We start from the raw sequence: 17787 nt of genomic DNA, 5'->3' as shown, positions 1-17787 counted from the left end.
ACCAAGGTCAGCTGAGGTCACATTTAATTGAATAAATTTATGTATACAGTCCCCAAGTCCAGGATAAGTCATCATTAATATTTCAACATTTTACTGGGAGAGAACTATATAACATACTTATGAATAAAACTGTGGTGTCTTTATATGTCATCTGGCCATCAGTGGCAGTATTAATGCTAAGCAACATTCCAGTCCACGTGTGAGGAAAACATCCTCCACCATGGAGGATGGTTACATGGTTTGTATTGACTTTAATGGAGGAGATCTTTCTTTGTCAAAATAAACCTTTTTTTTTACTCTGACAATATTTTTTCCACCTAATAATTTGCTAAGAAGATTTCCTATGTGGTGAGTTTGTATTTTCATTCTTCCTGTAACAAATTTTATTGGCCACTCAGTGACTGAAGTGTCCGAGTTACAGGAGATAGTGATCCTTGACCGTCATAATAAATGTCACGGTCATGGATCAGGAATAAGAAACACACGGACAGCAAATCAGCTAATCCTAAGAGTGTAATGTATGATGTATAAATACTGAAAAATTATTTTTTGACATATATTTGATATACACCAAGAGCTAGCAGATTGACACTTGATATGATGTTTTTTTATTCTTTTTTTCCTTTGATTCACATTAGCTGATAATTTAGTCACAGTGTAGACGGTTTGGTCAGTTTGGTGCTGTGTGTGTTCTGTATGGATATTGTGAGACAAGAGGGACTGTCACTGGTACAATGAAATACAAAAGCTCTTAAGCTTTGAGACAGACTGCACACAATGATCTTTAGCATTTCCTTACTTTGAATGGAATTAAAACAAAGCTTTAAAGCATATTTCTTTGTGTGATTTTATCAGATGCAAATACTGTTTTTTTGCTATTAAATTGAAGATAATGTTTAATTTGTGACCATTTTAAGTTGGGAAGAAAGAGTGAAGTGGTGAATGGTAAGAGTCCCTACCCCCCTCCATGTGACATGCTACTCTGTAATCAACCTCTACAGGTGAGGTGGAGTGGTAACTATAGTGCACTTAGGAAATCACTCACTAAAATCTTTAGGATCTTCTGTTACAACCCTGCAATAATGATGCAGTTTCAGTTTGACACAAGAAAATGAGGCTCATACAAAAGGCAGCACACACACCAGAACCCGTGCATGTTTAAAATCACCTTGCCAATTTTTTTTTGTTTTGAACTAGATTCATTTCTTATACTTTATTTATTGTAGTATATAATCATGCACCAATAGGATCAATACACTTATTGCAAGTCACTTTGGACCAAAGCATCTTCCAAATAAGTGCACTGTAATTGTAGTCTTCGGGGTGGGTGTACTTAATGACACAAATTAAAATAATAAAATAGATAAATGTAAAATAAGAATAAATAAAAACCACCACACACCCAGACTTTTTGAAGTCCAGGAAGCTAGCACAAAGGTTCTATTAAAATCGAGGAAAGAGCAGCTTGGAACTCAAGGACAACACAGTCAATGTTGAATATTCAGTACAAAATATTGCAAAATGTTGTCAAATAGGCCAGATTCGATAACATTATATAAAAGAATAAAAGCTAGCTGAAAATAATTAAACTAAATCAAATCTAGGGGTATGAATACTGAGGTAAGATAAGATATCCTTAGGGAAATCTTTCTTGGGCTCAGTATTGCTGCATCACAAAACATTTATCTCTCAAACATACTTACTTACATACCTTACATCATTCATGCACACAAAAAAGTAAGAGTAATTAAAAAAAAAAGATAAATAAGATATTGCCCACTAATTACTAAAAGTCCTCAGAAGCAGAGGGAGTCTTAAAAGTACACATAAAACAGGAGTGGGATACTAAAAATGTCCAACAGCACCAGTCTCTTTCATCCTCCCTTGGCCGGGTTCTCTGCCACTGGCCCTCCAATCCTCGCTTTTCATCTCTCTGTGGGTCCATCAGGCCATGGAGGATGCCTAGGGGAAAACAAAAAAACACCAGCCAGAGTGCAGCCAGGAACGCCCTACAACCCAGCCCAGCCTCTCCCAGCAGAGTGTTCTTCAAAACAGAGGCGGCTACCAGGCAGAGCTAAGCCTAACATCTCTGTCGTCACACTTATGAAACATTCAACTCTTGGCTGGCTGTCTTCTGTATGGATTAGACAGTTCTTGTGGACTCCTGTTGCTGTTACCCCACTTCTATTACCACTTCTATTACCATTACTATTATTATCTCTGTCCATGCTGCTCCTCACTCTCATCTGTCCCACTTTGTTTTCTGGCAGGTTTCAGTTTGTGGAACCTGGGAAGCACTGCCTGGCGTGTGGCGTCTGTATAGTACTGCTCAGCCCTCTCTTTGGCTGCATGGATTCACCACTGTGCACCCTTAGGAACACACACAAAGCTATCAGTCATCAAACACACCTGATCCTCACCTGAACTGCAGGACAGAGTGTAGTGCTTGCGCCCCAGCTCATTCGTTCCCTCTTGATGTGGTGTTACATCTCTGCCATCGCCGTCATCCTGTTCCTACATGTTGTGCCAGGGGACAACAGGTCAGCCTCCCCAGCTGCTCAAAAGGCCTGTTAACCGTTCAGGGATCAGTGCCTAAAGGTTTAATCAAAAAGTGCACAGGTGCATACAATCTGTAATCACAGGCGAGCACAGGGCAGATCAACACGACAATTCATGCAAAGAAAATGTAAGGCAAACCAATATACAAAGCAAATCAAACTACAAACAAGCACAAAATATAACTCTAATTATACAAACCAACAAAATCAACCCAAAACATATACACAAACAACATTCAGCTTCATACATGTCTGCCTTGTGAAAAAATGTATTTAATATTTTGTATGGCTAAATTAAAGCCTCAATGATAGCCTAAATTAAGTTTCTATTTTTAGAAAGATGTTTCTCAGTGGTTGGTGAAAACCTTTGGGAACCACAAAGATGGTCTGATGAATCCAATTTATGTGCAACCCTTAAGACCCTCTGTGGTCTGGTCTAGCTTTACTCATAACCAGCAGTTCTTTATTGAACTTCTCTAAGGGTCAATATAACTTTGATTGAAAATAATTCCAGAAAAATACACTTGCACCCTGTCAGATGTTTCTCCCTCAGCCCATTTACTCCTAGAAAGCATTTTTTCTGAGAGTACTACTAACAAAACAACAGGCATCTTTGACCAGTTGGCCTGTTGCTTGCCATTTACTCAATGTTTTAAAATTTAACTGACAGGGAGCTCTGTAAATCAGAGAGAGAACTTAAAAGGCAAAGAAGGCAAAGAATTCAGAATAGGTAATCTTTGATCAAATTTATTGGATCTGTTCAGGCAGTTGCATAAGGTAAAGCCCTTTTGTTTCTCTCACTAGCTGGAAAATACATACATGCAGTAAATGACTCTAGATCTTATAACCATATGAACTGCGATATCAGAATCTGTAAATCAGAAACTTTGGGAGAGATCAATGTTACAAAAATGAAAAAAGGCAGATGTGATGTGACTCTAAGGCCGCGTTCAGACCGAAACTGGCAGTGCATGGAAAAAAAGCAGTCCTCCCATTGAATGTGGGCAGGATGTTTAAGTAGTGGGGTGGGGGACTGCATGGGGCTCAGCAAAAAAACGCAGCAGTCATCTAGCAAAAAGTTTAACAGGGCTCAATTTTTGATGCAACACAAACCACCATCATCTGGCAAGGCGCTGTGTTGGCCAATCACATAAATGCAAGCATATATTCCTGGTGGATTAATTTATAACATGAACGCCGGATTTGACTGTTTACCTTGCAATCATCGCGACAAAAGATTGAACAACATTTGCCGCCATGATAACGTTCCAGAATTGTAAAATCCTGTCTGTGAGAATCACAAACCACGTTGCAGAGTTTTGGCTTTTGATAATTTACAATTAATCTATAACTCCAACTCAACTTCCTGGATCATATTTCATTGTCTAACCGGTACCTCAAAGAATACACCTCCACCACCGCAGCTCTTGTATTATTTTCACACACTGCTGGTTTTGCTCTGAATGCAACCTATGACTTATATATGATAATAAAATTCTTAACTGTGCTCAATAGTGATGCCAAGGACTAATTTTCAGTTGAACATTGTTCCAAAACCAAAAGCTTTAAGGAGCTTTTACAGGTGGACAGACCAGCACGTCATCTGTGTAACTGAAAATTGAGGTCATATTTTTTAAATGTCACCGAGGAGCAGTATGTACACAGAAAAGAAGCAGTCCAAGTCCAGATCCCTGTGGAACACCACATTTAACTCTAGAATAGAAAATTATTGCACACATCATGCTGAAACAGAACAAGTACCCACCCCTCAGGAGCAACAAGAAGATTTCAAGAAGATCTGAGGGGACAGTGTCAAATGCAGACCAGATGTTGGATGACAAGCCATAGCAATTATAAAATCATTTACTGCCCTGGTGAGTGCAATTTCAGTAGAGTGTTTACATCTGAACTCAGACAGAAAATCAAAAAGATTGGACAGATGGGCTGTGAGCTGAAGCTGGCAACCACTTTTTCTAACATTTTGACATGAATGGATGATTAGAAATTGGTCTGTAATTGGTTACTGTAGGCAGATTGAGGTTTAGACTTTGCAAAACAGACTACAACTGTTTTGTGAGCTGTGATTTGTTGATGGTGTTGAGAAGTGGACCTCCCAGTAGAGGGAACAATCTTATATAGCTGGAATGAAATACATTGTTTGAATCCTCCAATGTGAGCAAAACTATCTACAGCATCAGCAGTAAATGCTAATTGGTTAAAAAAAAAAATATCTTTGATATCTTTGAACAGACATCACATGTAGTATTTTCCCATGAGCTGCTGCTAATAACATCTCTCACACATGTGCAGGTGTTCCTGGTCCCCTTGCTGAGTTTGAAGTTTGTCACCTGCAATGACTTCTTACTGGTCCAATTTGGATGGACAGTTATTGTGTAAAATTCTGGCTCAGTATGTGTAACTAGCATAAGTCCCCCACTAAATGACATACTGACTGATCCCTCAACATTTTAGACTGGCCTGCCTTTTCTAAAGTAAATGCCCTGATGTACTGCATAGAGAGAAGAAAGACAGTGCCTGACAATTATAAAATGTCTCACACTGTCAAACAGTGAGATAATGATGATACCCTGTAATAGCGTCATCATAAAGCATGTCTCTAAAGACGTTTCCTCTAACAAAAAAATAAACAAATCCTCAAAAGCTATTTATTAGACTGTATGTTGTCTCCTGTAGTGGTGGCATGGCAAACAAAGAGATCAAATGATGGTTAATGGCTCCATATCAAAGTCAATGTAGGACGCTAAATGAAGATATCCAACCCCCTTGTATGTTTAAAGAGCATTAAAGTATACAAGGATCGTTTGTTTTGGTTTTTTTATGGCAAGACTAGTCCACATTAATAATACATTTGTAAGACCAAGTCACTCATTTCTATAGAAAACCAGCGAACAAATAATTATTTGAATAGAATAAAAGCAGCCCCTTGCCCCCCTTTTTTTGACTCAAGCTTGAAGAGTGGTGGGTAACACTTTATAATAACAATCAGTAGTAAGTCATTTAAAGACATTAGTGAATGATAAACTAGTCTAATCATGAACAAAACATTGAAATACCTTTATAAATAATTAATTAATGCTGTGTTAACATATAACGTTTATAGATGACTAACAAATATGTTGTTAGTCATCTATAAATGCTTATAATTATTATTCATGAACAAATCATTAGTAGGCTAGATGATTAATTAATGATTTGTTGATGTATTATAAATCGCTTATTAGCCATGACACAGGATAAATGCATGTGTATATTTTTTACACTACCAGTTTTCTGCAGATTGTAAAAAAAATGTGATAATTGCAATTAGCATGTTAGCACTTTAGCATGCTAGCCTGCATTAGCATGTCAGTAGACGAAAGATATGTCTGTAATTTTGGTTAGTGCAGTTATACCTGAATGAGGATTTATTGCAATACACAGACGATAAATGCATGTGTGCGTATTTTTAATACTCTACCAATTTTATGCAGTTTGTAAAAGTTGTGATGCTAATCACACTTAGCACATTAGCATTATAGTGACAGTGGCATAGCTCTCAACATGGCATCACCCCACATTATTGTGTATTGATGTGTGCTAGTATTGTTAAGTTAGCTAAGAGCAAACTAATGTTAAATCTGCATCAGTATGATCAAACAGTAACTTACATGAGATTTGGGTTGATTAAAGTGATAGACTGTGTGTTCAGACTACCAGCGACAAAGCAGCAGGCTACAGGTCATTTTCAATGGAAGCCAGTGGAGGTGACATGAAGCTACAAACTGACATCTGACACTTGTCGCGGTGTGACGCACTACAAATCAAAGTTGAGTTGGCCTCAACTTTTTTCAGTGCTCCAATAACATGGTGAAGCGTCAACCAATCATATGTTTTTGTTTCGCCTTTTCCACTTCCTGTTCCATTCCATCTAAGAAATGGAAGAAAAACTGATTTTTGCCATTAGCCAGTTCCCTGTGCTATTTAACCCTACCCTTTTCATGTACTGTGATGCTAACAAAAAAATGCAGCTTGGCAGAGGCTGGCAGTTGTACATTTTTAAACACGCAATGGCTAGCTGTGGTAATGTGTTATTTAATAATACTAAATCATGTTTACTTGCTATTAAAGATAATCATAACGGCAACTTGGCAGGCAACAATGTAGCTGGCCACACTTGGCCATTTTGTAGCTTTGCTGGCAGTGTGAACACCCCATGAGGAGAGGGACGTTTGTACTCTTTAGGACCAGGAAACTACCAGGACCCTGTGAGGCATAGCTACATTTCTCCCACCTGCTGCAGCTTCAGCCTGAACAGCCAGAGCACCATGTTGGTCTCCTGCAGTGTCCAGCCTGAAATCCACCCACAGCCTGTGGACATATTTCCCCATCTGGTCTTCATCTGTCTCCTGCCCATGCTTCAGGTAAAATCTATTAGACTCCTGAGTACAAACTAATATTGCCCATGCACTTTATTTTGGTAGCTTACACCAGTAGCTGAAGCAAATATACAACAAATAAAAACTCTGGTAGCTGAGATTAGACAGACTGGCACTGTCTGTCTGTGTGTGTGTGTGTAAGGCTCTTTTACAGGATATATTGACTAAAAATGCCAATCCACACTCTGGATGTTGTTTGTTGTGTTTATTTTTTACAAATAAAGCTTTATCTCTTTTGCTCCAGCAAGACTTAAGGTATGAAGTATCACCTGTCTCTTGAACTGTCTATGTGTGCTTTGAGTGTTTTAGATGGAACAGCAGAGAGTCATTTGTATCACCATGGTGGGAACCTCAGTGCTGATTTGTCCTAAACACGTGGCTGGTGAATGCTGCATTCTCCTCATCCTGACTGACCGAAATATTCAGAAATATCCTCCCAAACTTTTCAAACTTCTCAAGTCTTTTAAATTCTCTTCACGAGACTCAAACCATTGAGGCTAAAACCAGCCTACAAGTACATCATCCTGACTCATATAATCAAACACGGCTGTTGGCCTGACACCTTTTTTATGTACTCTAGTATGTGTGGCACTGTGTGGAGCTTTTTGAAGTTCCCAGTTTAATGGACTTTGTTTATAAATGAGACATTTAACAGTGCTTTAAAATTGTCTTTTTGTCGTTTTGGAAGCTGATTAGTGGCAACTAAACACACTGCAGAGTCAAATTGTGATTTTTGTGGAGGGAACATCAGGTCTGTTCATCCAAATGTCAGAAATTGTTGACCTCTGTTTTAATCTCTATTAACAGATATCTGCATATGAATGCAGAATCTGTAGGCAATGGGACAAAATTTTGGTACAGTAAGTATTCTGGTTTGCATTTGTTGTCTGTAGCCCGAGTAGTACTGATCAGTCACATTTGAGCAGGCTTTGGTTGCAAGCAGGTAAACAGTCAGTTTTACTTAATTTAATCAAGTCTTATATAATTCCTATGTTGACTTCAATAAAGTTGGCTGAACTAATTCAATTAATTAACTAATTCATTCTCTATTATTCACTTAGGCTTTACTCGGCTTACTTGTTTACACTTTAGATTAGGGGGATGCAAAAAAGGTTTGTAAAAGCCTTGTGTACATGCATAAGCCTTTTAACAGGTAAGAGTAATCTGAAAGTGATAAATTAGACATTTACGTGCGATGAACTATTTATACTTTAGATTAGGGAGATGCAAAAGCACTTGTAAATGACTTGAAATGATTTAGTCATACATCTACACATCATTTACAACTGATGAGGATGATGAAAGTAGTTGGGGATGGTATAGAAAACCCCTGTGTCACATACATACAATTTAATGGCGCAGAGCAAAAATAAATGTCAGTTCAAGCAAGTAAAGAAATAAACAAAGAAGTATATGTAAATATGTATAACTAAGTATAAACAGTAAATAGTAAAAGTAAGAAAATAATAATAGTAATAAAAGTAAGCATAAGTAAGTATAAATGAGTATAGCAGTGGTAAGGCAGCTTATCACTACAAAGTCAGCCATCAGTTTGTCCGACCTGCGGTGAGATGTCGCTGTTGTGTAGATTTGGTTTATCTAAGACGCTAACAAAGCAGCACAGTACTTAAAATATATATCTAAAATATATCTTTAAACGTTACAGTTATGGCTGAAAATGACACATATCTCCGCAATTCAAATCAACTGTTGTTCACACGCGTCATGGTCTATAGCGCTAATACATAGGGTCCCCAGTCCCTGTTCACCTGCATGAGGAGCTATACCGGCAGGTCACAACGTGCATAGGTTCACAAGCACCTGGCCAGTACTGGAAACATGGAAGGGGCAGCTATAGCTCAGAGGTAGAGCAGGTCATCCACTAATCAGAAGATCAGCAGTTCGGTCTTCAGTGCCTTCAATCCACATGTCGAAGTGTCCTTGGGCAAGATCCTGAACCCCAAATTGCTCCCAAAGGCTGTGCCATCGGTGTGTGAGTGTGTGTGTGAATAAGCATTAGATGATGATGAGCAGGTTGGCACTTTGCATGGCAGCCTCTGCAATCGGTGTATGAAGGTATGTGTGAAAGGGTGAATGTTGGCGTATAGTGTAATGTGCTTTGAGTGGTCCGAAGACTAGAAAGGCGCAATAAAAATGCAGCCCATCCATTTACCATTTATGGGAAAGTGATTCATAATATATCAACAAATCATTAATTAATCATCAGCTAATGATTTGTTCATGAAAATATAATTTATAGATGACCTACGACATATTTATTATATGTTAACATAGCATTAATTAATCATTTGCAATATATTTATTATTAACTAATGTCTTATAAATTACTTACTACTGATTGATATTATAAAGTGTTACCATGTGGGGAAATACTTTTCTTTGATTCTCTTCTTTTGTCATTTGCTAAGAAATAGATTATTATACAACGGCAATCAAACTCACAAGTGATCAAATTCTGCTTGTAGAGACATGCTGTAACTTCTCCGTGGATGAAGTAACTATGACAAAAATCCTTCTTTCTCCTACATAATTTATCTGCTCGTCTACCAGCAAAACCTGCAGAATTGATCTATGGATAGTGAAAAGTCACAGGTTGGACTCCCGCATTTTGTATGAGTCAAAAGTTTGGGCACACTCTCTCATTCAAGTGAATGGAAGGTGTGTCCAAACTTTTGACTGGTACTGTACAGTAAACTCCACACTCGCTGAAGCTTCCAGGTTTATGTGACATAGAAGTCTCATAGATATCTGGAGTGTAAAAATTGTATGCAAACATACAAATGCAATTGATCATAACTGTTCTTAAATTCCTGTATAATGTCATGTATGTTGTTGCAAAGCTGCTAAAAACGATGAACTTTTTGGAACTCCAATTTTTAAGAGTGAATGTTCATCCAACATTACAGCCTTTGTTTTGCTAAGAGTGACTGACCCCATCCTATCACACATTCACATCCCATCGAAAAGGCACACTGTGGCCGGTAGCCATTAGTGTCTCCGTTTGTAGCTGCTTCTGAGGCTCAAGCTGTTGCTTTGTAGAGATGTCCCACCCTTTGAAGCCCTCTCACTCTGGCAGTGTTTGGACCAATGATGGTGACTTGGCTGTGAGGCCAGCCTAGTTAAGCTTGTGGAAAAAGGTTCATCCCAGTTCAACTGAGTGACCACAGTTACCTTCAGTGCCTTTGTAGTTCTGCAAAAGTGATTGGTATGTATTAAAGAGGGAATTTTTGCAGTTTTAACACGCAAAAAAACATGGAAATCTTAAAGTTTGATTTTTTCTTAAAAAAAAGAACAACTCTCTCCAGGAAAGTATTTTAAAACTAGGAAGTAATACTTTCCACAAATCTAAAATGAAAATTAATCTTAGCATAAATTCAGTTATTTTTAAGTCATGCAATAGACTGGAAAAGTTAATGAATTAATTTCAAGCTTCATGCAAAATTCACAAGTGCAGCAAATAAATCTTTACTGTGGGTTTTTTTTATCTGCACAAAAGAGCTACCAAAGCTGTTATGATTAGATGTGTGGCATTTAGCATGTGTGGGAAGGCCTGAAGTATTTGGGCAGTAAAAAGCATCGGCTCATCAGTTGGAGAGCTGAGGGAAGCAGCAGGTGTGTGCCTGTTGCTAAGCAGCAACAGAGGATTTCAAAGGCAAAGCTGAAAACTAGACCCAAATAACATTTGAAAATAACACTAAAAGAATGATCACTTTTGTGTGACATTTCAAAAGAGGGGGACGTAGATGCAAAGAGAAGCAACCGATGCAAAGTAGTTAAAACAGAGCGACTGACGCTCAGGTGTGGAGGTCATTAATTGTGGGATTGTATTAAAGTGGGAATAGTAGGAGTTATAGGCGTTGCTGTCACTAAAATATTGAAATACTATGGATTGACCCTTTTAAACACTAACTCTGTCCCAGCAAAATATTTTAAAAGTAGTATCACACTGGAAACAAAATTTAAAACAAAAATGTACCTCTGAAATAGTGCTGGCATGAAATGAACAAACAAATCCAAAGTGGCGATTAATTAGTGGGTTCGATATGTATCAGGTCTATACTGGTATGTACTGCCTCAGGGAAGTATTCATATACTCGCACTCTGAAGTCTGACACTAACAACACTAACAAAAGCCCTAAACCTTAAACTGGTATACTAGACTCAACTCGCCAATCCTGATACCAGCTCTCGTACAGACTCGTGCCCTCGATATGCTGGTCTACTGTCTGTATGTGGAAGGATACCAAACACCACCTGAGGCGCGAGGGCTCGCCCGAGATTTGTTTATGTACCAGATTCAGACATACTTTGTTGGCCTGTTAACCTGTAGACAGTAGACTCAGTGCTTGTTATATTGTTGTGGATACCTTACTGCTCGCAGACTTTGGAGATACTCTCTGCTGCAGTTTGGTTGATATGTTGGTTAGACTACTTGAGTGCCTGTTAATAATTATTTAGCATTTTGATTCAAATGCCTATTTTCTCCACATCATTACTTATTTTGTCATGATACAAATGCAAGTCAGTATTTTTCTTTATTTACTATAAAATTCATACATATGTAGCATCAACACAATTATCCCTCATAGTAAATAAAAAAACAAATTGATTTATTAAAATATCAGCTGCAACACCAAATACTGGAAAACTCAAACTACTTGATACATTCAAGTCCAGATAAGAGTGTACTGAGACAGTTCAAACATTCAAACTTCCCAGCACTGAATTTGTCACTTTAAATAAAAACATCTGCCTGTTGAATGTAATTCGTAATAAAATGAAAATAAACATTTAAACCCCATACACTCTCAGCATAGATTTAAGAACATGTTGTTCTCTCTGTTAATTATCATTAACATGTCTGAGCTATCAAAATCAGGTAGATTATCCTTATATTATGCAGCGTAAATTGTGAGGATAATATTGTTGCATTATAGTAAACATTTTGGATGAGACAAAACAGAGTAATACATGTGATTTAGAGATTTTTTTTAATAGATTTAAGTTTTTTTTTTAAATTATAACATGTCTTGCTGAATTATATTTTCTTGTTTTTGTCCTTTGCCTGTCAGGTGATTACGAAGCTCCTAAAAGATCCGAGGTGGGGATCATTTCTTTGGAGCTACTTTTGCTTTACATTGCAATATGTTTTACATTGCCTCGCAATACTTTTTCCGTCTCTCCTGATCCATTGGAACAATTCTGGTGTTGGACCACAACACACTAACACATCGCATAGTTTAGAGCAGGGCTATTCAATTACTAATTCAATCGGGCCAGATTTTAAGACCTGGAAATGTAGATGGGCCAGACATTTGCAGCAGCCTATTTAAAAACCTTTTTTTTTTTTTTAGCTCTTGGTAGTGAACAAACGTATGGAGCTATTTCCCTATCTTTATTCAAGAGCGTGGTAAATCAATTTGAGAGCATAATTTATTGATTTCACGTTCAAATTTTGTAATTTGTCCCTCAAAACCCTGCCCTCGCACTCTAGCCTCTGCTTGTCCTTAGATTTGCTCTGTTTCTGCTCAAATTGTGTGCTTGCACTAAAATATAATGTTGCACAGATTCCCTGCGTTCAAGCTTCAGCTCTTCTCTCTCACTCAGGCTGCTTCTGCGCGCTCGTGAAACTTCTGCTCTCAGATTTCTCCTCTGCTCTTGGATTTTTTGTGCAACAACCCTGTCAAAATCCCCAACCAATAGAAGGCCAGGTTCAGTATTGACCAATGAAATGATCCCTGCCTCCTTACAAGCTTGTTCGCTTTGCTTCTTATAGTAGCCGCAGGGCACAGTGCCCGCCTGTTGGTGTGCTGGAGAAGAAAACGATGTCACCAAAGTAAAAAAAAATGTTTTATTTCTGTGTATGGTCCTTTCCATAATGTTGTCAGACACTTATAATAACAATCTGAGCCTGCGTGATTGAGTCGGGCAGGTGTATGTGGTTTGTCCAACTGGTGTTGCCATACCTAGCTATCCAAGATGGCGGACCCGCTCACACATACGCGACTCACATCCTCGGTTGACTCAGATCTTGTAGTGACAGGCGAAATATGTTTCTCATTTTGTTTCCTGACTGCTTATAGATTTCAGAACACAGCCACAGTGCTGTAACTATTTAAGCTACACAATTACATTACTATTAACAAATAATGTTTATAAAATAATACTATAATTAAAATATTAAAATTGCTATTAAAATAGCCTATTTACAGTTTTTTGATTGCTTAGGCACTATCTTTGTAACTATAGGCTATTTCTGCAAAACTCTACACACTAACCACAAAACCTTACATGAAACCAGCAAAACATTATACATCTCTTTGAAAAGCAAACAATTTTTGCAAAACTCAAAAAAATGTGTTTTTGCATCAATACAGTACATATAAACCATCATTTGAATAAGCATTTGAGGCACCAACTACACACTGATGATATAAATGAAAAACACTTTTGGCTTTTGCTTTTTCTGTGTGCAGGGCATAGCAGTTTGCAATAAAGTTTTGTCATATATGTAGTAAACACACACACACACACACACACACACAGGTATCCAAATGTGCAAAGTATGGATGTGTATTCCGAACATAACACACTATCAAATAAGGGGGAAAAGTTGTTGTTTTTTTTCCTCAAAATGTTCTAACACTCCTCAAACAACAAAAGTGAAGTAGAAGAAAACCAACATTTGTGTTGGAAAAAAGAACAGAAAAAAATTGGAAAAGAAAAAAAACTCGTCTTCTTTGTGGGTCTGGCCATAAGACTTCATCCACATCACATGTTGTCTTGAGCTAGGCAGCATGGAAAGTATCGCCTGGAGTGCTGTATCCAGGCCTGGCATGACTCTCGGTCCAATATTGGCCTCCATTGTTGTCCAAACCAAATGTTTACCTCTGGCCTATTTATAGTCAATAATATAATATATAATATAACTCATTATCTAAAAGTGTTCTCACATGTGTCAATGTGGAAAGGCAATTGTCAAAGTAGTGTAGCAATGTAGAGACCAGTGTTAACAGTGTTGCTAAAGGTGTGTTATGAAATTACAAACTGAGTGTAAAGCAGAGAATGTTCATTCAATTTGGCACACTTGGTAAATGCATTGGCTACAAGTGTTAATGGTTTCAGAGATAGTGCTTCAAGAATCACTGTTAGTGTTTAAACATTCAGAAAAAACTGTAATTCAAGCTCGCTGGGCCCCTCGGAGGTTGCTTCTGGGCTGTATGTGGCCCGCAGGCCACCAATTGCATAGGCCACGTTTAGAGTAACGCTCTGCAGATAGTACAGAAAGGGGAGCTGATGTGACACATTATGCATTTATTGCTCATTACTCCTTTCAAAAGGCCAACCTCCGACATACAGCCAATGGCTGTGACCACAGCTGTGGTTACTTGCTGGCTGTGGGTTGAGCAGTGGTTACAAATATGGCATTGGACATAGTTATTAGGGCTACAGCTGCAGTTGTGGTTGTATGTACATGGCCAAGGTAGCTGTACTGTATACTGTGTACCCCTTACTGTGTACGTAATGTGCATGCCTTACTGCTCATATTAACATTAGAGAAAGCGTCATAAAGCCAGACAGTATTTGAACCAAGTGCTTCTATCAGATGTGACAACCACAGGAGTTCATGTATAGCTTCATCCAATCAGCCACGCAGCCATGTCACTTGACATGACACATACAGCCTGTGCATGTAGTTACACCATTCAAAACTATTGTGTCATAGCCTCGGTCATCATAACAATCAATGCCACAGCCATAATAACAGCAACTGTCAAAACTATAGCCAGTCCAGAATCACACAGTAAATTGCATGTAGTTTTGAGTAAAGTGCAATGGATAAAACAGCTGTCATACAGGTAAGGATGTGCCTACCTGAAACATAAAACATAATACTACATCATAAAACAACTACATACACAACACATAAAACAAGGGAACGCAAAAGTACTTTCGGAAAAAAAATCCCACTGTCACCTTTCAGGGGCTCCATAGGTTTATTGGTAACACTTTTTTTGTTTATTTAGATCCCTATGAGCTACTGTATTGTAATACTGGTTGTATTAGCTGTGTGTTTGCTGAGAAGCTGCCCAGCCTGCAGCTGAGGGCTTTGAAAATCTCTACAGTAACATGAGTGAATATATTTTGGATGCACCCAATCCTTATGATGACAAGAAATTGTAAAATAAGACACAGGGTGTAAATAACTTAAATGATCCTTTAGGTGATGTAACCATCAGGAAATAATACAGGGGAAAATATATACTTAACAGACAAACATTTGCACCCAGTGCAGCCTTTCAGTGAATTACTGGAATATCAGCTTGAACTCAGGGGCATAACAGCTTGATTGACATCTCTGTGCAAGCTGGAGAAGTTGCTCTGGGGTCTCATTTCCAAGATAAAGTGTAGCCTCTACGAGTCTTGTTAGTTCATCCTAACGACACATTAGCATATTATCATTTTCAAACAAGTCACAGTGATCCCTTCCGGTTACAACATGTATAGTGATGAAATCTGACTGCAATTATAATTAATAACTAGTTCTTAGGGTATTTTTTTAACTGTCATCCTCATAAATAGTAAGTAATAATTTTCTGCTGTTTAGCATGTGGTTAATATAGTTGATTGATTATCTATAAATATATTTCATGAATTCAGTTTTGTTTTGCGTTTCAGGCGATCTTTGATGTAACGTTTCTTTAAACTAGCATTGTGAGAGCACCAGTCCAGCATCCCTAGGAACTACATTAACATTGGACGAATCTGCAATATACAATTCATGTCAAACTTTCAGTGTCAGTGGATGTTGTGGACGAAGCCTGTTAATCAGCATAAATTGGGCAAGGTGTTTTGTCATTAGTCAGGGACATATTCATACTGCTGGTGTGATTTGTATTCAACATAGAAGTTGTGGTAGCAGTTGCTTGGAGCACTTTGCATTTTTCAGGCATTTTATAAGAGGTTTTTTTCTGCAAGTTGACTTACAGCAACATCTACAACTGTGTCTGTCTCATCCACACTTATTGCCATTTTCTGGCTATTTTTCTTTTACTATTTGTCATGGATATAGCTAGGTAGCTAGCAAGCTATGCATGTCGACATTCTTACTCCCACCCGAAAAACTCTGATTGACTGACTGTTTTTCCAACCAGTGGAAACAGCCTTTTTCACAGCAGACATTTTGACATGTCACAGTAGAAAAAGCACAGGTGTCAGTAATAAAATGAATGCTGGCTAAATAACTTTAAGTTTCAGGGTCCTGCATGTTGATGGAAATATGACATTTCTGTTTGTTTCATGTATTTCAACTTTACAGTCTCCTCATCACTTCACACAGATTTGATGTTTTCATCTTCACCTATTTCTTGTCTCTTCAGCGGAGCAGAAACGTAACATATGTCCATACTCATGTCATGATTTATTTATTCACTAAATCTGTTTACAGCATTTTTTTTTTTTATCAGAGCACCAAGTTTTCCACCTCAGCCAAGCATAAAAACTTTTTTGTGACATTTCGAGATTTTTTCTAGCTTTCACCATTTCCACTCAGAGGTTTTTGCTTTTGTTTATTTGGGGTTTTTTTTGCACAATTTGAAAATGCAAAACAGTTAAACACTAACGTCCAAGACACACAAAGGACCCCAATGGAAATAAACTCTTGAGCTTTATTGTATTTTATCCTTTTGACAACTACTGTACAAAGATATGATGCCTCCTGGTTGAGGCTGTGAATATATTATTTATTTATATATGTTGTGTATCTTTTATATTCTCAATAAATAATTTCAATCAGTTAATCAATCAAAGAATAAAAACAGGTGGACTGAAATGAACTGTGTAACAAGGCAAAATGTCTGCTGTGAAAAAGGCTTATGGTTATGGACCTATTAGTATCGTTGAGCAAATGGGAGATGTAGGCAGTGATTATGTAACATTAAGCATACCCCAGTATTAGTCAAATGTTTTAGATGCCTAACCTATTTAACCATACCATAATTGCCATGTGGAGGTGTTAAAACACAAATCTAATTAAATCAAATTGCTATAGGAACAGTATTAATTGTAATAGTAATAACTATGTACAAACACTCCCCTGCTCATTCAAATTGCACCACAATTAACTCAGATGCCTCTACTGCAGTATGGACACACTGCACTGAAAACATTCAAATACAAACACACACACACACACACACACACACACACACACACACAGGCCAGCAGCAATACATATAGTCCAACTGAACAATAGATGACTATCAGTGCCACATCCCACAATCCTTTTCTTCCCGCTGTGGTCCTCCTCTCTCCAACACATACTGCTCAACTCAAAGGAATATTGCTTTTCTGATATCTCACAAAGTTTGACCTTACTCACAAACACACCTACTCAAACACTCCAAAACAGAAATGGGGCGCACACACACACACACACTCACCCAGATGAATACAGATATCTCCCTGTCATGTCAGATATATTAAATGTCCTCAGTGAGCTCCTAGTCTAAATCAAAAATACATTATTAGTTTCATTTTGTCATTGATCATAATAGACCCAAATAAGAGATCAATATATGATGGTTAGTTAATAAATGACTGGAGCAATAAAAATTGGCTGATGGGTATGATCATGATTATGTAATTTTCTTGCTCAACAAGAATCATTTTTATGAGACTGACTCATTCCCCGATCAAACAAAAAGCTGGAATGAAACTCAAACTGCTGAAAATGAAAGTATTTAAGCTGATGTAGCAACTACAAATATGAA

General features: G+C 37.8%; 1 long non-coding RNA gene across 3 annotated transcripts; it reads right to left on the bottom strand.

The window, feature by feature from the left end:
* Positions 1-1198: 1198 nt before the first annotated feature.
* Positions 1199-6864, bottom strand: LOC121897920. 3 transcript variants are annotated; one of them, XR_006096312.1, is made up of 3 exons: positions 6850-6864; positions 2421-2592; positions 1199-1962 (listed from the first exon to the last, which is right to left on the bottom strand). It is a non-coding gene; the product is annotated as an uncharacterized LOC121897920 (long non-coding RNA). The 3 variants fall into 3 exon arrangements; XR_006096311.1 differs by lacking the exon at positions 6850-6864 and adding an exon at positions 6227-6371; XR_006096313.1 differs by lacking the exon at positions 6850-6864 and adding an exon at positions 4324-4338.
* Between the last annotated feature and the right edge of the window lie 10923 nt (positions 6865-17787).

Source organism: Thunnus maccoyii, chromosome 1, assembly GCF_910596095.1.
Source record: "Thunnus maccoyii chromosome 1, fThuMac1.1, whole genome shotgun sequence".
NCBI classification, from domain to species: Eukaryota; Metazoa; Chordata; class Actinopteri; order Scombriformes; family Scombridae; genus Thunnus; species Thunnus maccoyii.
This window is presented reverse-complemented; position numbering and strand designations above follow the sequence as displayed.